This window comes from Bos indicus x Bos taurus, chromosome 3 (assembly GCF_003369695.1).
Source record: "Bos indicus x Bos taurus breed Angus x Brahman F1 hybrid chromosome 3, Bos_hybrid_MaternalHap_v2.0, whole genome shotgun sequence".
NCBI classification, from domain to species: Eukaryota; Metazoa; Chordata; class Mammalia; order Artiodactyla; family Bovidae; genus Bos; species Bos indicus x Bos taurus.
The window spans coordinates 120,246,262-120,267,790 of record NC_040078.1 but is presented as its reverse complement, the minus strand read 5'-3'; the positions used below and the strand labels follow the sequence as shown (position 1 = coordinate 120,267,790).

Sequence of the window (21,529 nt, the reverse complement as noted above, 5' to 3'; positions counted from 1 at the left end):
AGGTGTGAAGTCTTTGTGGTTAACGACTGTGTGGGGGGAGGTGGTTTTGAAACTAAGTATCTGTTGCTTCAGGTCTTCTCAGTCACTCTAGGGTAAGAGTTTCCCATTTTATTCAGCTGGTTGTCATTTTTTATTGTTATTTATTTTGGTGTTCCTATGGTCCTGGGTTTGGCCACTGGAAGCCCCTTAAGGCCAGTCCTGTGTCCTGGCTCGGGGGAGTCCCCACCGCTCGCGTGCAGCCCCTGCTGTATGGTCAGCCCTGCACGCCGTCACGTGGACCCGGTCCCCGCTTTGAAGGCAGCCTTCTGTGCTCTCCGTGCGCCCTCCTGAGGCTGCTCCGGAGCCCACTTCGTGGGCGGTGACGCCTGCCGTACGGTGTCGGCGCGTCGCTGTGCAGTCCGTGACCACCTTCCCTCTGGTGCACACGAGTCTTTCCCGTTCTCGGCGTGTCACGGCGCTCCTCTGAGCCTCCTTACACCTGTGTGCGGTGCTGCTGCTTCTGGTGAGCAGCTTCTTTGGATGTTACCACTGAATTGGATTGTGTGTGTTTGTTGTTTGTTATATGTTTTTAAATTGCTTCTAATGTTACACATCCTCAGTGATCAGGAGCCTGTTTTCCTCACCGTTTCAGAACTGGTTGCATGACTTTTGCTCATCTTTGTTGACCTCATAGTATGAGGACTAAATGAGGATGAACACACGAATTCCTGTGTTTATGCAGTGTGTGTTAGTTTCCTGTGAACTATGTGTTGAGATGTTTTCCAGCCAGAGGAGAACTCCGTGTACCCTGACTTCTGCATTAGGTCGCCTTCAGTGTGAAACTGAAGCTCTCGTAGACTCGAGTGCGTCTGTATCTTCCTTCGTGGCCTCTAGTCTGGATCATCAGTTGGCTGTCCTCCCCAGTCTTCTGTCTCTTCACCCTCAGGTTTCTAACCCAGCTGAAATGTACTTTGGTTTCTGTTGTGAGGTGGGGATCAGTCTTTATGTTTTTCAAAATGGCTTGCAAGTGGGCCCAGCTCTGTTGATTGTCTAGACCCGCCTTCCTTGCTGACTTGAAGTGGCATTTGTTTCAAATGCTAAACTCACGGATACACCTGAGTTTGCTTCATTTATCCATTTTCTTCTTCCTTAGCCGAAACCCCAAGTACTAATGACTTGCTTTATGGTGTGCTTTGCTAATTTTAGGTTGAATCCCCCACTTTTTTCTTTTTTTCAAATAACCTAGGACAGTTTTATTTTTAGGTGAATCTAGGAAAACCACCCCCCCCTTTTTTTTTTAACAGTACATATATATTTTTTTTAAAAACCTACTGGGACCTTGTGTTACGTTTCCTATGGCTGCCAAAATAAATTATGACAAATGTAATAGCTTAAAACAACAGAAATTTCTTCTCTCAGTTCTGGAGCTGGAATCTGACACCTGGCCGTCTGCTCTCCCTCTGGCGCTCCTGCCTCCAGCCTCTCGTGGCTGCCCCTGTGTCCCGCCTCTGCCTCCATCTTAGTGATACCCTGACCTCTGTGTGGTCTCTTCCTCTCTTTCAGAAGGACCCACTCAGATAATTCAGGGTAGTCTTCACTCACTTCTGGAAAGACTTTTTTTTCCAGGTAGAGTAATGTTTAAATTCCAAATAGCAGGACCTGGTATCTTTGGGTGGCTGTAGCTCTGCTGACCACAGATGTCATTCGGCATTTCTCTGAGGGTGTAGGTGGACTTAGGGGAAGACAGACATCTCGGAGGTCAGTCTCCCCGAGAGTGGCGCTGCTCTGCGACTCAGGCATCTCGCGTGGGCTTTGTTTTGGCAACACCGAGCCTCCCTTCAGCTTCCTAACTCTTCACTGTAACAGAGGGGTTTTCTAAACAGAGGGCCATCCACAGGTACTGGCGTTTGTCTCTTAGCTTCATTATTTCTCCTTAAGTTGCATGTTTGACAGTCTTTGACCATGGTATCAATAGACATCTTTGCTGGTTTGTTACTTAATAGGATAATTTTGGCTTTTCACTAAATGTGGTATGTTTTTCTTCTGGGAAATGTTCTTCATGTGGCCATTTCCTTCTGTTCCTGAAATTATATTCCATAGGAAGTAAGGAATAGGTGCTGAGTTTCATCAGCCAGATGGGCTTTTTTAAATGGCATCTTTCAGTTCTGCATATATGTTTGTGCACCTTCTCTGGGCTCTGTGTGTGAGATTCCATTACCTAATAACGAGTCCTCACTGCGTCCCTCGCACAGACCTGCTTACTCATGGTGCCTTGTTCTCTGAGTTCAGAGCGGATTTATTGGGCTGGTGTTTTACGTTTGTAAACTAGTGTGTAGTTGATCGACTTTTCTCTGCAGCTCCCTCGCATTGTTTGGGGAGCCACCCTTGCCACCGTGTGCAGGCCGTGTGTTGGGGATGAAGCGGCCCAGCTTGTGGGAGCACCCTGATTAACTGTGGCTAACAGACATACTCCATCCCCTTGGCCCCTGACGGGCTCAGAACCCAACCAGTGCCAGTGAGACTCAAAATAATCCCTGGAGCTCTCATGGGGCAAAGAAGCTCTTACATCTTTGGGAGCTACCAGAAGATAAATTACTGCCATTTATCACCCCGTTCTTACCTTCGGCACCAGGTGCCCAGAGCCCCATCCCTGTGCGCTTGTGTTTTCCATGTGCTCTTCCCTTGTCTGACAGGCTTGAAAGAGTTAATTGCTTTTTTCAGAGAAATTGATTTTAGTTATGTTTTTTCTGATTTTGGTTTTGATTTAGCAAATCAGCTGTATTTTGGTTGTTTTTGTTTTCTATTTCACCAATTCTTTATTTATTCCATGTGCTTTCTTTGATTTTTCTGTTTTCCGTCTTAAATGCTTATTGGCTCATTTATCTTCATTTCTCCTTGTAAAATTTATAAAATTTGCAAGTTTGATTCATCCTCCGAGGATAGCTTTGTACACCCTGCTAAGCAGTGCTCTTTGATCTTTTCCTTTTCTGAACCCCTTATTGTTAGAAAAACCTTCAAACATAGCCAGATAGGAGAGGATATGGATACTTCATACACCTGTCACACAGCTCCAACAGTGGTCAGAGTTTTGCCATTTTTATTCATCTTCCCTGCTTGTTCCACACTGGTCATAGTTTGAACGTTGAGTATTTTAAGGCAAAGCCCACTTCATGTCACTTGTGAATACTTTAACATGTATCTTCAGTAGGTGAGGGCTTTAAAGAAATTATACCTAACAAAATTAGCTACATTTTGTTACTATCACCCAGTATCTGTTCTGTGTTCCATTTTCTCCAAATGTCAGAGGATACGTTTTTACAAGTCTCCATGGTCTGGACTGGGTCAGTTGTCTGTGATGGTGGCGTGTCCACTGATCCTCATTATTTCCTGTAAACTGGTAGCTACATCTGGATGCTTAGTTCGTTGGGGAGGGGTGTTTCGGGTTTGGGGGTTTTGTTTGTTTTTGCCAAGAAGGAGTCGGGAGGGTGTCAAGAACACGGCCTAGATTGTGCTGGGTCGGGCATGTGCATTCTGCCAGGAGGCGCGGTGTCTGGCTGTCTTGCTGTCGGCTGTGTTACAGCCGATCAGTGAATGCAGTGTCAGCAGCTGCCTCTGCCCCTTGTAAAGTTGTGCATCGCCCGTCATCTCGTGGGCTCAGCAGGCCGTGTGCTGCTTTCCCCTGTGTGGTCGGTGTATTAGTTTCCTGTTGCTGATGTAACGAGTCACCAGGAACTTGGCTGAAGTCAGCCTCCATGGGGTCAGGTTGAGGTGTCAGCAAGACTCCCTTCAGGGGTTCTGGAAAGAATCCAGTTCTTGCTTTTCACAGCTTCTTGCACCCCCTGTGAGCGTGAGTGCCCCTCTTACATAGTCTCCCATCTCGTGGTCTGACCTAGTTCACGGTTCACGCTCACAGGCTCCAGGGCTGCGCACACGGATGCCTTTGGGGCCGTGATTTAGCCTACAGTAGACAGTTGCAAAATGAGGACTTCTCTAGTTTTGTTTGTACATTTACTTATTGGCATTTTTGTATGAAGGTTTCTCTTACTAATTCTGATTACTTTGAAATACAGTTCCTATTGGAGAGAAAAGAGAAATTATTTCTTTTCATTTATTCATGTTTAGAGTATATTTGGACTAGCAACTTCTGAAGCAACAATGCATTTTTGTTACTCCCCCCCCAGTACTATGAACTTGTAGATAGATAGATATGTATGTATAATATATATAGGTGTCTTTCAACCCCCTGAAGCAGTTTTTTCTGGAATTACCTTTCATTGGGGTTTTCTCTGGTGTGGCACACAGGCTTAGTTGCTTTGCACATATGGGATCTTGCTGGCTGCTCCTGCTGCTAAGTTGCTTCAGTCATGTCTGACTCTGTGCGACCCCATAGACGGCAGCCCACCAGGCTTCTCTGTCCCTGGGATTCTGCAGGCAAGGACACTGGAGTGGGTCGCCATTTCCTTCTCCAATGCATGAAAGTGAAAAGTGAAAGTGAAGTCGCTCAGTCGTGTCCGACTCGTAGCGACCCCATGGACTGCAGCCTACTGGGCTCCTCCGTCCATGGGATTTTCCAGGCAAGAGGACTGGAGTGGGGTGCCGTTTTCTTCTCCAGTGCATGCATGCATGCATGCATGCTAAGTCGCTTCAGTTGTGTCCGACTGTACGCCCCTATGGACAGCAGCCCTCCAGGCTCCTCTGGCCGCAGGATTTTCCAAGCAAGAATACTGGAGTGGGTTGCCATTTCCTTCTCCTGGGATCTTGCCAGACCAGGGATTAAACCCGTGTCCCCTGCATTTCCCACTGTACTACCAGCGAAGACCTGAAACAGTTCTTTTGATGTCCAGATTGTTCCTGCAAGTTGACTTCTGCATTCTTTGGAGGTGACCCCTTTTGCCTATGACTGCATCCTTGCTCCCTGCTGCAACACGACATCCCATCTTGTGGCCGGAGTGCAGCCGTCTTCTCTCACGGTGGGGAGTGGCCAGGGTGCAGCCGTCTCCTCTCACGGTGGGGAATGGTGTCCACGGCCACGGTCTGTGTGCTCAGACAACACATTGCTTTCCTAGCAGATAGGCCTGGGAAGCAGCCATGAATATCAGATCAGATCAGATCAGTCGCTCAGTCGTGTCCGACTCTTTGCTACCCCATGAATCGCAGCTCGCCAGGCCTCCCTGTCTATCACCAACTCCCGGAGTTCACTCAGACTCACGTCCATAGAGTCAGCGATGCCATCCAGCCATCTCATCCTCTGTCGTCCCCTTCTCCTCCTGCCCCCAATCCCTCCCAGCATCAGAGTCTTGTCCAGTGAGTCAACTCTTCGCATGAGGTGGCCAAAATACTGGAGTTTCAGCTTTACCATCCTTCCTTCCAAAGAAATCCCAGGGCTGATCTCCTTCAGAATGGACTGGTTGGATCTCCTTGCAGTCCTAGGGACTCTCAAGAGTCTTCTCCAACACCACAGTTCAAAAGCATCAATTCTTTGGCACTCAGCCTTCTTCACTGTCCAACTCTCACATCCATACATGACCACAGGAAAAACCATAGCCTTGACTAGACGAACCTTTGTTGGCAAAGTAATGCCTCTGCTTTTGAATATGCTCTCTAGGTTAGTCATAACTTTCCTTCCAAGGAGTAAGCGTCTTTTAATTTCATGGCTATGAATATAGGTGTTTCCAATTCAGGTAACTATCTGCATGGTTTTTACTTATGCTGAAAATTGGTTTTTAAGGATGATAACCTGATCCAACAACGTAGAATAGTTTTAGAATGACAGTAACTAATGTTTCTAGGTTTATCCCACTTGGAATACACCGTCAAGTTACTGTGTTTTAAAGTGTTTTCTCTGATGCTTATGCCATGTTGTGACATTTTTATTTAGGTTGCTTTCCAATTTTTTTACTAAAACTGTTAATGAGGTATAGTAAACATATAGAGAACTATGCAAATCCTTAGTGAAGATTGAGCCATAAACAGTAACTGAACCTCCCATATAACCAGCATCAAGATAAAGAAGCAGGACTTAATTGTTTTTAGAGTTTATTTTTCTCTGATTTATATCGTTCTAGAGGCAAAGGGTCCATACAGTCAAAGCTATAGTTCTTCCACTAGTCATGTACGGATGTGAGAGTTGGACCGTAAAGAAGGCTGAGCGCCAAAGAATTGATGCTTTCAAATTGTGGTGTTGGAGAAGACTCTTGAGAGTCCCTTGGACAGCAAGGGAATCAAACCAGTCAATCCTAAAGGAAATCAGTCCTGAATAGTCATTGGAAGGACTGATGCTGAAGCTGAAGCTCCAGTGCTTTGGCAACCTGGTATGAAGAGCTGACTCTGGAAAGAACCCTGATGCTGGGAAAGATTGAGGGCAAGAAGAGAAGAGGGATGACAGAGAATGAGATGGTTGGATGGCATCACCAAGTCAGTGGACATGAATTTGAGCAGACTCTGGGAGATAGTGAAAGACAGGGAAGCCTGGTGTGCCGCAGTCCATGGGGCTGCACGGGGTCGGACACGACTGAGCTGCTGAACACCAGCAGACGCAAAGGGAACCATGGAGCTGGGTTGGCCAAACAGTCGGCTCGCTGTTCCCGTGTGACGACTCTAGCAGCGCGTAGTTGTCTTCAGCTTCATTTGGAACAACTGTCAGGTTCTACTGGGACAGCTGTCTTTCAACGCGCATTTAAAAAACCAAAATTGGTGAATTTCTGTGTAGTCGTTTTAATATTGAAGATGGAAGAAAAACAATATTTTTGCCATATTGTGCTTTATTATTTAAAGAAATGGTAAAAACACAACTGAAACACACAAAAAAGATTTGTGCAGTGTATGGAGAAGGTGCTGTCACGAATGAAATGTATCAAAGTGGTTTTTGAAATTTTGTGCTGGAGAGTCTCTCTGGACGATGCTCCATGGTCGAGTAAACCAGTTGAAGTTGACAGCAGTCAAATCAAGACATTAATTGAAAACAGTCAATATTATACCACACTGGAGATGGCTGACATACTTAAACATCCAAATCAAGCATTGAAAATCATTTGCACCATTTGATGTTTTGGGTTCGCTATAAATGGGGAAAAAAAAAACACCTTTTTCATCATATTGCTGCAGGCAGTTCTCTACTTAAATGTAACAAAAATTCTCCATTTTTGAAACACACTTTGAAGGGCAGTGAAAAGTGGATATGGTACAATAATGTGGAACGGAAGAGCTCGCGGGCAAGTGAGAAGGACCACCAGCCACGCCACAGGCCAACCCTCGTCCAGTGAAGGTGGTGTGTGTGTGGTGGGATTGGAAGCTGCCAAGTCGCTCAGTCATGTCCGACTCTGTGCGACCCCATGGACTGAAGCCTACTGCAGCGTCCATGGGATTTTCCAGGCCACAGTACTGGAGTGGGTGCCATCGCCTGCTCCTAGGGATTGGAAGGGAGCCTCTATTATGAGCTGCTTCTGGAAAACCAAACGATTAATTCCAGCAAGTCCTGCTCAAAGTAAACCAGCTGAAAGCACCACCTGATGAGACGCGTCCAGCATAAATCTTCCGTCAGGATAACCAAGACTGCACGCTCCTTTGATGACCAGGCAGTAACTGTTTCAGCCTGACTGGGAAGTTCTGATTCATCCACGTATCCACCAGACATTGCACCTTCAGATTTCCATTTATTTCAGGTTTGACAGAATTCTCCATCTCCTCCTGACAGAGGAAACATGGCCTTTGAAGAGGTGGGTGAGCCCAGGGTCGCCAAGCAGACGAGCCCACCGAGGCTCCTGCTGGAGAGAAGAAAATCTGAAGACCAGGTGTTTCTGCTCCTTCCGCTGTAGAAGAGCATTCCGTTTCTGTTTGGACAGGACTGGTTCTAATTCTTAAATATTCAAGTGTAGGTTTACCTAGCTCTATATTCATAGCAAAGTTTCTTATAAACTTGAGCTAAGCTCATTCTAACTCGTGGAACTTTTGTATGTAAATTGCAGGAAGAAAAACATCTCCAAGTATATTGCCCTAGGTCAGATTTGGGGTTATTTTGTTTCTTGTGGGTTAATCGCAGGACTCGGGGGGAGCCTGCCCGAGCCCTCCTGACGCCGCCTTCCTCGTCCTGCTTTTCCAGACAGTCCCCAAGCCTGTGTGTGGAGGGCTGCTCTGAAGCGTGGCCTGCACCTGGAAGCAGGTGTTGCTTTCTCTAATGACACAATCAAAGACAGAGCGCAGAGGAGTCCTCTGATGGAGACAGCCGCCCAGTGAGGCGCGGGGAGGCTTCCCGGTCTCCGGTGGGAAGGGCTCTGCCCGGGTTTCCAGGCGCGAGGCCCCGAAGGCGTGGCCCGAGGCGGAGGGAGTCTGTGCTCCCCGATTGTGCTGCTGGCAGGGCTCGGCCTCTGCGTCTTCCAGACGCCGAGAGACTGTGCGCCGGTGCGTCTGGATCCCGAGGCTTCACGCGGTTAGGGGACAGCCGTGTCCTCTCTAGCCCGTCGTCACTCAGACACCACCGCGGAGAAGGCTTGTTGCTGTAAACGTGGTCTAAGACCACATGAGAAAGGCCTGTGACCCTGGCTTCTGCTCGTCGTAGCCGACCGGCTTCAGACGAAGAGCCCCTCCGTCTCCTCCAGGCGGGGGTCTGCGCGGGAGAGAGGCGCGCAGTGTGGTCTCGCCTGCGTGCTCAGCCCGGCCCGCCCACCATCTGTAAGAGGCGTGTGGACTGCGCGCTTTTCTGTGCGCTCCGCTCCCAGAGCCGTAAACCTGCTGTCCCTTCACGTCAGTGAGAGCGCTCCTCCGTCGCTCGGGCGCTGCCACCGCTCGGTGTCCGACCGTGCGCCGGGCCTGGTCTCCCTGGCCCAGGTGCCCTAGAGGTGCTTCATGCGGACAGACGTGCCTCTGACACAACTGGGCACGTAGCATCAGCACAGTGGAGAGCGGCCCCTCTGCCGCGCGGACGCTGACCAGGCCTCTGCGGCATAACCCCGTCCTACACGAACCAGACTCCCGACGCATCGTCCGTTTCTCTTTGCTTTTATTTCCTTGTTTGGTGTTATTTTTACGTTACGTGATTAAATGAGAAGCAAGCCTTGCGTGAGCGTGGTTGGGGGGGGGGGGGCGGTGGCGGGGCGTGCGTGCAGTGTCGCAGGCGGGGCTGGGGTCAGGGCGTCTGTGGGCACAGTGGCGTCAGGCATAGTTGCTGGGAGAAAGGAGACTTGGACGTGTGTGGACGTCGGTCAAGAGGGTACAGTTCTCTTCCTGCTAAGAACAACACAGGCGGCCAGCCTTTCGCTCCTATGAGAATGCAAACAGTACCTGTATCTTTGGGTATGTTGAAAATTCTGAAAGAGATGGGAATACCAGACCACCTGACCTGCCTCTTGAGAAACCTATATGTAGGTCAGGAAGCAACAGAACTGGACATGGAACAACAGACTGGTTCCAAATAAGAAAAGGAGTACGTCAAGGCTGTATATAGTCACCCTGCTTATTTAACTTCTATGCAGAGTACATCATGAGAAACGCTGGGCTGGAAGAAGCACAAGCTGGAATCAAGATTGCCAGGAGAAACATCAATAACCTCAGATATGCAGATGACACCACCCTTATGGCAGAAAGTGAAGAGGAAATAAAAAGCCTCTTGATGAAAGTGAAAGAGAAGAGTCAAAAAGTTGGCTTAAAGCTCAACATTCAGAAAACTAAGATCGTGGCATCTGGTCCCATCACTTCATGGCAAATAGATGGGGAAACAGTGTCAGACTTTATTTTGGGGGCTCCAAAATCACTGCAGATAGTGATTGCAGCCATGAAATTAAAAGACGCTTGCTCCTTGGAAGAAAAGCTATGACCAACCTACATAGCATATTCAAAAGCAGAGACGTTATTTTGCCAACAAAGGCCCATCTAGTCAAGGCTATGGTTTTTCCAGTAGTCATGTATGGATGTGAGAGTTGAACTCTAAAGAAAGCTGAGCGCAGAAGAATTGATGCTTTTGAACTGTGGTGTTGGAAAAGACTCTTGAGACTCCCTTGGACTGCAAGGAGATCCAACCAGTCCATTCTAAAGGAGATCAGTCCTGGGTGTTCTTTGGAAGAATTGATGCTAAAGCTGAAACTCCAGTACTTTGGCCACCTCATGCAAAGAGTTGACTCATTAGAAGAGACCCTGATGCTGGGAGGGATTGGGGGCAGGAGGAGAAGGCGACGACAGAGGATGAGATGGCTGGATGGCATCACTGACTCAATGGACATGAGTTTGGATGAACTCCGGGAGTTGGTGATGAACACGGAGGCTTGGCGTGCTGCAATTCATGGGGTTGCAAAGAGTCGGACACGACTCAGCAACTGAACTGAACTGAATGAGTATATATATGGAAGCTCTAAGAAGAAGGGAAATTGTACCTAAAGTACAGTGTATAATCATACTGGTCCTCAGAGAGGCCACTCAGTCCTCCTCCCAGCCACAGCAGCACGCTCACACCATTGCTGTCCTCAAGGTTTTTTTTTCCTTGCCAATTTGAGAGGTGAAATATAGACTCTCATCCTACCTTCAAACCTTTTTTTAAATTACAAATGAAATGTTTCTGCATGTCTGTGAAAGATCTTTGTATCTTGCCTTTGTTTTTTAATGGGTTTATTAGAGTGGAAGAAAGACTGTACACCACGTGGTCACTTCTCTCTAAGGTCTTTGAGACCATGTCCTCTGCCCTCAGGTGCTTGTGGGAGAGGAGAGATTTTCGTGACTGAGACAAATGAAGTTATGAAGTTTATTAATAAGAAGTATACTTTGTCAGGTTACGTTTCTTTCTGGCTTGGTTTGGAAAACCCACTGTGCAGCACTGCTGTTGAGGAAGAGCTACAGACATAATTTAAAATTTTCTAGTACCCACTCTAAAAATGTAAAAAGAAGCAAGTGAAATTTGTTTGATAATGTATTGTTTAACCTAATGCAAAACACTACCATTTCCACATGTGATCAACATAAAGTCATTGATAAGATGTTTTACACTGTGTTTATTGTACTGCCTCCAAAAACTGTATTTTAGACTTTGCAAAATTGTATATATGTACATATTTTATGGTAGTTATAAAATATTTATGTACATATATATAGAAATACTGTATAAATGAAAATTATATAAACTCTGATTACAGAATTATACACACATGCACATACATGGCCCGCTTGGGATTTAAGTAGTGTTTGCACTGAATTTCTATGCAAAAAAATAGAAATTATTTTTCTAGTTATTCTCCCTAACTAGAGAATTGCAGTTTGTATGTTTAATTTAGCTTTACTGTATAGATGAGTAGGTCATTTTTCCATTTATTTTGTTTTTTTCTGTATTTTGACAAAGGTTTTTACAGTATTCTCCATAAAACCTACTTTCTTACTAGATTTATTCCTAACAGTCTGTTGGTGACATTTTAGAACATGATTGATTTTGTGTGCTGATCTTGTTTCCAGAAAACTTACTGATCAGGTTCCTGGTTTAATTCTAACAGTGTGTTCATACAGACCTTCCTGGATCTTGTACTTACAACTGTACTGTCTGGCACTGGCAGCCTTATGTCCAGTCATGCCTGCTATCTTCCTGCCGTACTGCCCTGGTTAGATTCCCTCTGCAGGCTTGAATAGAAAAAGCTCAACAGCCTGTTTCCTCGTGACCCCAAGACGAGCGCCTCTGCTGAGGTGCCCATCACTGAGTTAGGGAATGGGTCCCTGTCTCCTCGTGACCCCGGGACGAGCACCTCTGCTGAGGTGCCCATCACTGAATTGGGGAATGGGTCCCTGTCTCCTCGTGACCCCAGGACGAGCGCCTCTGCTGAGGTGCCCATCGCTGAGTTGGGGAATGGGTCCTTGCATTTCTAGTTGGTATCAGGAGCGGGCAGACTGTCTCTTTATTCTTTATCCTCAAGTAAACCACATTCTTTATTTGAATGGTTTGAGATGATCAAATCATTCCTGCTTCAGTGCTAATAATGTGGTGAATTATTTTAATCTATTTTCCTGATACTTAGCACCTTGCATAATTGGATTAAACTTGACTTTATCATTATATATTACACATTTGTTTTTACATCTTTGAATCCGTTGGCTAGATTATTTTAGGCTTTTGTTTTTAAGTACCTAATGAAATTCACACATTCTCTCTCCTCACCTGGGAGGTACTGAAGCCCCCTGGCTTCGTGAGTAAGTTGGGAAGACAATTTCTTGGGGCCTCCTTACGGAAGCACCTGGGTCTGCCTTTTTGTTGTGACTTTTATGTTTGTTTCTTCATATATTGGAGCGTGTTATTTAAACTTTCTTTTCCTTACAGATTCAGTTTGGGTAACTTATTTTCCTAAAAATTACCCATTTAATGTAAGTTTTTGATATTTCAGAGTCTCTATTGTAGTTGCAGCTTTTGCCACCCCCCTCTCCCTTTGAATTCTTCCACCAGCTTCCCTGGTGGCTCAGATGGTAAAGCATCTGCCTGCAATGTGGGAGATCCAGGTTCAGTCCCTGAGTTGGGACAATCCCCTGGAGAAGGAAATGGCAACCCACTCCAGTATTCTTGCCTGGAAAATCCCATGGACAGAGAAGCCTGGTAGGCTACAGCCCATAGGGCCGCAAAGAGTCGGACACGACTGAGCGACTTCACTTTGAATTCTTCAGTCACTTCAGTTCACTCAGTCGCTCAGTGGTGTCTGACTCTGTGGCCCCATGGACTGCAGCACCCCAGGCCTCCCTGTCCATCACCACCTCCCGGAATTTACTCAGACTCAAGTCCATTGAGTCGGTGATGCCATCCAACCATCTCATCTTCTGTCGTCCCCTTCTCTTCCCGCCCTCAATCTCTCCCAGCACCAGGGTCTTTTCCAGCAAGTCAGCTCTTCGCATCAGGTGGCCAAAGTATTGGAGTTTCAGCTTCAGCATCAGTCCTTCCAATGAACACCCAGGACTGATCTCCTTTAGGATGGACTGCCTGGATCTGCTTGCAGTCTAAGGAACTCTCGAGTCTTCTCCAACACCACAGTTCAAAAGTATCAATTGTTTGGCACTCAGCTTTCTATATAGTCCAAGTTTCACATCCATACATGAATACTGGAAAAACCATAGCTTTGACTAGATGGGCCTTTGTTGGCAATGTAATCTCTGCTTTTTAATATGCTGCCTAGGTTGGTCATACGTCTTTTAATTTCATGGTTGCAATCACCATCTGCAGTGATTCTGGAACCCCAAAAAAACAGTCTCTCACCGTTTCCACTGTTTGCCTATCTATTTGCCATGAAGTGATGGGACCAGACGCCATGATCTGAGTTTTCTGAATGTTGAGTTTTAAGCCAACTTTTTCATTCTCCTCTTTTCACTTTCATCAAGAGTCTCTTTCGTTTTTATTTGCTAAAATAATCTAGCAAACTGAATTCTTTGAATTCTTAGTATCGCCTATTCTTGCCTATTCTGTTTTTTTCACTGATTGTTTTTGCTGGAGATCCAACGAGTTCTTTTACATTTAGCTCAGTCTATTCTCTGTGCTGTGTGTCCTTAACTTCATTGATTTCTTTATTTCTATTTCCTTTAGGTTTATTGTTTTTCTAATATTAGAAGAGGTTAACTAGCTAGTTTTTACATTTTCCTCTTCACTAGTATGATGGCTAAGATACTATTTTCAGATCTTCTTGGATCCATGAGTTATTTAGGAGCAAGTTTTAAAACTTCTAGGCTTTCAAACATTTTAACTTCTAATTAATTGTGTTGTGGTCACAGAATATCTAATTTTTTGGCCATTTGTTGAAAAAAAAAAAAAAAGTTGGCCTTAGCTCCTGGTCAATTTTGTAAAAGTTAAATGTATTCTTGGAAAGAATGTGCTTTCTAATCATTGGGCAAAGGATTATATAAGTCCAGTAAAGTAGGTTTTAACTGCATTGTTTTAACTTTCTGTGCATTTTTAATCTCCATAATCTGTTACCAAGAGTGGTCAGTCTTCCTTTATAATCTTGGCTGTATCAATTTATAATAAGCTTCAGCTTTTACTTAATATACTTTGTAGCTACAACTGGATACATACAGAATCAGAGCTGACTTTATTCTTGAGCGTCTTTGTTGTCAGTACTGCTTATCCTACAGTCTGTTGTATCTGAAGACGACACAGGTTGCCCAGCTTCAGTGTGTCAGTAGTTGCCTGGGCACTTCTTCCACTTCCATCTTTTCACGTTAAGTGTCTGTGTCCTTGTAGCTTGGGGTTCTTAAATAGCGTATAGCTGGACTTTGTAACTGGGTAGTTAGTATATACTAACATCAGATTATTTCCACATCTGGATTCATTTCTTCCACTGTATTTTGTGCTTTATTTATCTTGCTTTTAAATTGCTTCTTTTTTTTACTTCTCTTGCTTCCCAGTGTTGTGTTTTTTCTCTTTTACTTGGTAATTAGTAATACAAAATAACAACCAGTAAATAATAACATACGACTATTTCTGAACCTACAGTCTGATACAAGTTCTAGAACATTGCCAATGACTTCCTGGTGCCTCAGATGGTGAAGAATCTGCCTACAATGCAGGAGATGCAGGTTCAATCCTTGGGTCGGGATGATTCCCTGGTGTAGGAAATGGCAACCCCTCCATGCATTGGAGAAGGAAATGGCAACCCACTCCAGTGTTCTTGCCTGGAGAATCCCAGGGACGTGGGAGCCTGGTGGGCTGCCGTCTTCGGGGTCACACAGAGTCGGACATGACTGAAGCGACTTAGCAGCAGCAGCAGCACCAGCAGCCAGTACTCTTGCCAGAAGAATTCCATGGATAGAGGAGCCTGGCAGGCTACAGTCCATGGGGCCATAAAGAGTCAGACACAACTGAAGCTACTTAGCAGCAGCAGCAGCAGCTTTCTTTATAGTCCAACTCTCATATCCATACATGACTACTGGAAAAACCATAGCTTTGACTAGATGGGCCTTTGGCAAAGTAATGTCTCCGCTTTTTAATATGCTATCTAGGAGAAGGCAATGGCACCCCACTCCAGTACTGTTGCCCGGAAAATCCCATGGATGGAGGAGCCTGGTAGGCTGCAGTCCATGGTGTCACTAAGAGTCAGACACAACTGAGCGACTTCACTTTCACTTTCCACTTTCATGCATTGGAGAAGGAAATGGCAACCCACTCCAGTCTTCTTGCCTGGAGAATCCCATGGATGGAGAAGCCTGGTAGGCTGCAGTCCATGGGGTCGCACAGAGTCGGACACGACTGAAGCGACTTAGCAGCAGCAGCAGCAGGTTGGTCATAGCTTTTCTTCCAAGGGGTAAGCATCTTTTAATTTCATGGCTGCAGTCACCATCTGCAGTGATTTTGGAGCCCCCCAAAAATAAAGTCTCTCACTGTTTCCCCATCTATTTGCCATGCAGTGATGGGACTGGACGCCATGATCTGAGTTTTTTGAATGTTGAGTTTTAAGCCAAGTTTTTCACTCTCCTCTTTCACGTTCATCAAGAGGCTCTTTAGTTCTTCGCTCTCTGCCGTAAGGGTGGTGTCATCTGCGTGTCTGGGGTTATTGATATTTCTCACTGGTTGCTTTTAAAATCTACTCTTGTCTTGGGCGTTTTTGAGGTTTCACTGTTCTATACCAAAACACTGCTGGCCCCCTGTTCTCTTTCAAGGAGGGAAGGGAAATATAATACCTTTACATTCTAGATTTTTTTCCCAGTATTTTTCCAATATTTCTTTGTCCTTTGTATTTTCCTCTTGTGGAGTGCGTATTAGACATGTGTTGGACTTCCTCATCCTCTTATCTGAAGTTCTTAACCTCTTTGATTTGTTCCATCTCTTGATTTTTTTTTTAACTTGCAGTCTTCTACCCGCTGCCCAGGTGCTATCCCGGTGACTCAGGGTGCAGCTCCAGGGACCATGCCCTCAGCTCTGTGGCTCTTCCCCTCTGATGTCCTGCAGTGCCAAAGGGTGCTGTCAGCCGTGCTGGCTTTCTCCCTGGCCTTCGCCTTGCATATGCAGTTGCCTACTTAGGTCCCCACTTGGCCCTCCAGTGGGCATGTCAGACATTGTATCCAAGTTTTTGCATCACAGTTCCCCTTACCAGTGTAGACATTCAGGCTCTCCATCTCAGTGAGTGCACCCAAGAGCCTCCCTGCCTTTCTTGACTTCTGTTGATGGCCTTCTCCAGTTAATAGGGAATTTCTGGTGCTACTGTCCGAATCTGTCCGCTCAGTGCATTCTCCATTGCCAGTGATAATGGAAAGCCGTAGTCACCTTTAGACTGAATGAATAACTGCTGTGAGGACCACCCCCCCCCCCATTCTGTATATACTGACAGAGTTCCACGGGAAAAAGTACCTCTGGGCCTGCCTGCCGCTCCTCTGCCACAGGCTTCCCTCTTCCTGAGCAGCACCTGTGTCTTGCCTGCTGAGGAGGGCCCTGGCCCAGGGCCGCGGGCACTGACCTGCCTCCCCTGCCCTGCCCCTGGTGCTGGTGGTGCCTTCCCTCATCTCTAGGAGGATTTTGCTTGATCTCCTTGCATGTCCCTCCCTCTAGGCCTGGAGTGAAAGTGGCTCGGTCCTGTCCAGCTCTTTGCGACCCCATGGATTATAGAGTCCATGGAATTCTCCAGGCCAAAATCCTGGAGTGGGTAGCCTCTCCTTCTCCAGGGGATCTTCCCAACCCAGGTCTTCTGCGTTGCAGGCAGATTCTTTACCATCTGAGCCACAAGGGAAGCCAGAGCCTTGACTAAAAGAAGCCGTTGTGGAGGCATGTTACAGAGGAGTGCAGACCCGGCTGCTCCCTCAGCCCCTGAGTGGAAGCCCGGAGGGAGGGACTCTGTCCTCCTGTTTGTTGTTTAAGGCTGGGCGCCTCGCAGGCAGGCCCCTTCTTACCTGTGAGACGGGCAGAGATACCTGGGGGTAGAGTCCTTAAAGGAAAGATGGTCTGCATTTCTGTAGGAGGCCCCTTCTTACCTGTGAGACGGGCAGAGACACCTGGGGGTAGAGTCCTTAAAGGAAAGATGGTCTGCATTTCTGTAGGAGGCCCCTTCTTACCTGTGAGACGGGCAGAGACACCTGGGGGTAGAGTCCTTAAAGGAAAGATGGTCTGCATTTCCGTAGGGAATTAAATGAGTAGCCAAGGAACTGAGGAGGGATATTTTATACAAGTGCAGGACAGACGAAGAGTGTTTGGGCTCCAGACCTCAGGGCAGTGGGCTGTTCTCGGGAGTTGGTCAGGCTCGCCCGCGCCCCACCTTCGGAAGTTGTGAACGGCTGCGGCCGGCGGCTCATTCCCTTTGTCTTGTCCCTCGAGGTGTCCTGTTTCTTTCTTGGGTGTGGGGGCGGTGTTGGGGGCCCCGCTGCCAGAAGCGGCTGCCCCTGCCCGCGCTTTGCGCAGGTGGCGGCCGTGCCCGACCCCGGCGCCCCTCCGGAGCAGGGCAGCCTGCGGGCGCGGAGCGCGGCGGGCGGGGCGGCGCTGGCCGGCGGCGGGCGGGGCGGCCGCGGTCTGACGTGTCCGGGCGGGATTGGAGCCGCCGCCCTATATAGCCGTGGGGGCCCGGGCGCCGGCCGGAGGAGCCTGCCTGCGGGAGCGGCGAGCGAGCGGGGGTCCCGGCCTCTCCCGAGGCGAGCAGACGGACGCACGGACGGACGGACGGGCAGGCGCCGCGCAGGGTGAGCAGGCCGGGCGTGGGGCCGGGGCTGCACGGGGACGTTGGGACGCCCGGGTGCCGACGTGGAGCACCGGGCGGGGGAGGCGGGGGACCCTGGCAGCGGCCGCACAGTGGGCGCCCCCCCGCCACGCCCGGCTCGGCCCCGGGCCCCGCGGGGCGCCCCCCTGCCGGCCGGGGAGGGGCGGCTACGTGTCACCAGTGCGCATGGGCCGCGGCGCTGGCACCGGCCGAGCAAGAAAGTTTCCCGAGTCCCGCGGCGCCAGCCCGCTGCCCCCCGCCCGCCGCCCACCCCCCGCGCGTGTGGTCGGGTCTGGTCCCTGCGTCCCGGCCCGGGAGCCGCGGGGCGCCCCGACCTGCGCCAGGCCGGTGACGTGGGCGGCCCGCCGCCCCCTCCCCCGCCGCTCGCGCCGGCGCGCCCCTCCCCCAGCCCGGCGGCGGCGGGGGCGGCGGGCCGGGGCCGGGACGCGCCGCCTCACCTCCACCTGCGGCCGCCGGCCTGCTCGGCCAGGCGCGCCGCTCCCCTGGCGGCCGGAGCGCCGCTCGGACGCGCCCCGGGGCCCGCGGACGAGAAGGACCGCACGGAAAAGTACCGAACCCGGGCGGGATTCAGGGCGGCCGGCGCGCTGCCCCTTTAAGCCTGTCCCCGCCCGCGGGCCCGCGTGGCCGGTGGGAGGGCCGTGCTGAGGTGGCATTTGCGAGTCCCTCCCGCGGCCGTGCGAGCCGGGCTGCTTCCTCTCAAGTTTGCTCTGTCTCCTGAAAGCGCTCTGAAAAGCCTCGTCCTTACAAGCTTGCTGTGGGGATCAGAGCAAAGAATCGTAACTTTGCAGGAGGAGGACCGAAGTCCTGGGTGTCCCGGGTTTCCTGGTGTCTCCGCTCTCAGTCCTGCCCAGGAGGTACAGGAAGCGCTGAGGTCGCATTCGCTGGCTGAGAAAAAGTTCTTTCTGGACTACCGCTCCTGAGTTCCCTTTGCAGAAGACTTTCTTTTGAATGTGTAATTGAAAATATACAAGGGGATCAGCTTATATTTTCTTGGTTACAAGCAAAAAAAATCTTTCTCTTAAAGATTTGTCTGTTGTACCTTCATTAGGACCAAACCTATGTGACATCTTCACATATGCCATGACTTCCCGTGGGGAGGTGGGTGCCTGCCCATCCATCCTGTGGGAGTGCTAGCCCACTCTGGGCAGGGGGTAGCAGAGAGAGCAATCTGCTTCTGTCTAGCCTTCTTTATTTGGCTCTAGTTCTGCTTCTTACAAAGTTCCATTTTGAAATGTGGCTTTTTGCTGTGGGTATTTATACTCTGAGAAACAAGACTAAAGTCCAGGCTAAGGGTGGTTTGAGATCTGCATTGGGTGGGCCTGAATGCTTCCCGTGGGGAAACTCATTGAGAGCACCCACAGTGATGGAGGGACGGGGCGTTTTGGAGGCGTTGAGAGCACCCCAGTGATGAATGGAGTCATAGCTGGGGACTGAACTGGCTTCCCGTGCCTGAAGGAGTCTGGTGGGGAAGGTGGGCCTGCTCTCTGGGGGAAGAAGCAGACGGAGTGTTCTGACAGCTCCAAGGGGAGCACGGCGGCCCAGCCGCCCCCAGCATCGCTCAGATACGAGGGTCCCTTTCAGTCCTGATTGGAGTGGCAGCATGCAGCCCAGTGAGGACCTGCAACAGCTGTGTTTGGCTTCTGCGCCTCATTAAGGTCTTCTGGGACTTGGGATGGCCAGTGAGGGCACCCAGGTAGAGGCGTCACCCGCCAGGAAGGCTCAGAGGGGGTTGAAAGACCTCCGGGGATGGGTATCGTTTTGCAGGGGACAGTTTCTTGGGAGGGGGCATAGCAGGAGGGCTGGTGATGGCCCAGCGCCTCAGGGCTGAGATCTGCACACGGTTCATCAGGTCAGCTCTAAGGTGAATTCTTCAAAGACGGGATCTTGAGACGTTTATAAGAAAAACAACAGCCTGCTTTGTTGAGATCAGACCTGATGTTCACCTGAGGCTCACTGTGGTCCATTCACCACCAGCTGTAACAACCACCGCTCGAAATGCACAGACTAGAGACCAGTGTATCCTGTCAAACCAGCTTGGAGTTTTCTGTGGGTCCACTCTGTGCGCTTGACTGCCCGAGGGCCTGTGCACATGTGAGGGCATTAGGGGCTCTGATAGGCTGTCCCTCCTTGAGCCTCGTGGACTGAGGGTCAGTAGGGCAGCTGGCTGGGACGAGCACGAGCGGCCTCCACAGCGAGCCGCAGGAGTGGCCTGGTGTGTGACTCCAGGTGTGGGGTGGGGCTGGCGCTGCCCTGTGGCTTGAGCGGACGTGGCGGTGGCCACCCCGCTGCGCAGCCTGCCCTGTCCGGGAAGGCAGGGGCTGGTCGGCGGCAGGCCAGGAGGCTGGCCTGGCATCGGGGCGGCCTCGAGGGCGAACCCGCCTCTCAGAGAGCAGGTGTGAGTGGGTTTTGAGACGCTGTCGGCGCCGGGTGTGGGAGGCTCTTCAGGTGGAAAGTCAGGAAGCTCAGGGCTGCCTGGAGAGTGGGTGGGCCCCAGGTCCCGGTGTCAGTGGCGCTTCCCAGAGCACCCGCGTCCTGGTCTGGGTGGGCTGACAGGGCCGGGGGGCCCAGGGCAGCTCACCTTTCACCTCTGCCAGAGGCCGGTGTGGGTGAGTGTCTCTGTCAGTGTGATTTAATGGAAAGGTTTTCTTTCTTCCTTGCCTTAGTCATTGAGACCTGCCGGTTAGAATTTGTCTGTAAATAAAATGGCCTCGGTCATTTTGTATCCACCCTCCCCCCTTGAGGGCCACGTGTCGTGTGTGTCTGATGGGACTGGGCCTGCAGAGAGGGGCTGGCCTCTGGCTCACAGAACTTCCCCCATGTGACTCAAGTCCTTACGTTTAAAGGATTTTTGGTTTTTGTAGTTTTTAAATCCTGAAATACCACAGGTCTGTGTCCCCAGCTGGGACATTGAGACCTTTTAAATCCAGAGTCACTGGCGCAACCCCAGCGGCTGTGCACCGGCTTCCCAGCCCCTGAGCACACCTGTGTTATGAGTGAGTTTGGAGGTGCTGCTCTCCAGCTCGGCAGGCACTCTTGTCACTGCTGTTAACGCCCCTGTTCTGGACCGTGCCCACCCACGCCATAAAGGCCACCTTGTCAAGTGAATGCGGCCTGCGCAGAGCGGCCAGCCACCTACCTGGCAGCCTCGCCATCCTGAAGTCCCCCGCGGCAAGGTGACCCACACCCTCCTTCCTCACTGGGCAGTTTTGGGTCCTCCCAGGATGGCCTTTAAAGGTTCTTTCTAGCCCTGCTGTTTTATGGCCTGGTTTCTAAATCCCCAGTGATTATAAGGGACTCAAGGACTTTTACAGGGTAACAGCAAGAACAAAGTAACCACCAAAGACACCTGCGCCCTTAGATAGTAGCCCTCGGTCTCCCTGAGGAGCGCCGCGGCCCGGCGAGCTCACTCCGTCAGGACGGTGTTGCAGATCCTTTCCCTTCTGGCTCAGCGGAGCTGAGCAAGAGGAGGACAGGAGAAAATGTTCACCCCCAGGGGAACAAACAGCAGTTTTTTGAGAGTTTTACTTCGAAATGGTTACATGTAAAAGTTGAGGTACTAAAGGGATCACTCTCTGGGTCCTGGGAAGTCACCTCTGCAGCTCTAGCTCAGGCTTCACTCCTGTGTCTGTCTGAAGCGCATGGCCTAATGGAAGGGCTTCTTCCTTTTTTTTTTTTTTTTTTGCCCCAAGAAATTTTCCTAGTATTAGTTAGTAGCCAAAGTGCAAATAAATAACACCTCGACCTATTCTGGTTGAGAGGACAGGATCTGGGCTGTCGGGTGCGGATCAGTAACGTGCCTCTGGTTTTCTCTTTGCCGTCTCCCCCTTCCTGCCCCACACCGGCAGAAGCTGGCAGGCTGACAGAGGCGACCTCAGGACGGACCTCCTGGCTACCGACCGTTTTGCTGGTGAGTG

General features: G+C 49.6%; 1 protein-coding gene across 2 annotated transcripts in view; it reads left to right on the top strand.

Moving 5' to 3' along the window:
* Positions 1 to 21,529, top strand: part of HDLBP (high density lipoprotein binding protein) — a 58,999-nt gene that overhangs the window by 11,892 nt on the left and 25,578 nt on the right. The window contains exons 1-2 of one of the 2 annotated variants that reach the window (XM_027538177.1): positions 17,426 to 17,577; positions 21,461 to 21,522. The gene's annotated coding sequence lies outside the window, so the exon portion shown is untranslated. Of the gene's footprint in view, positions 1 to 17,425; positions 17,578 to 21,460; positions 21,523 to 21,529 lie in introns of those variants that run through there. The other variant, XM_027538176.1, reaches the window with a different exon arrangement.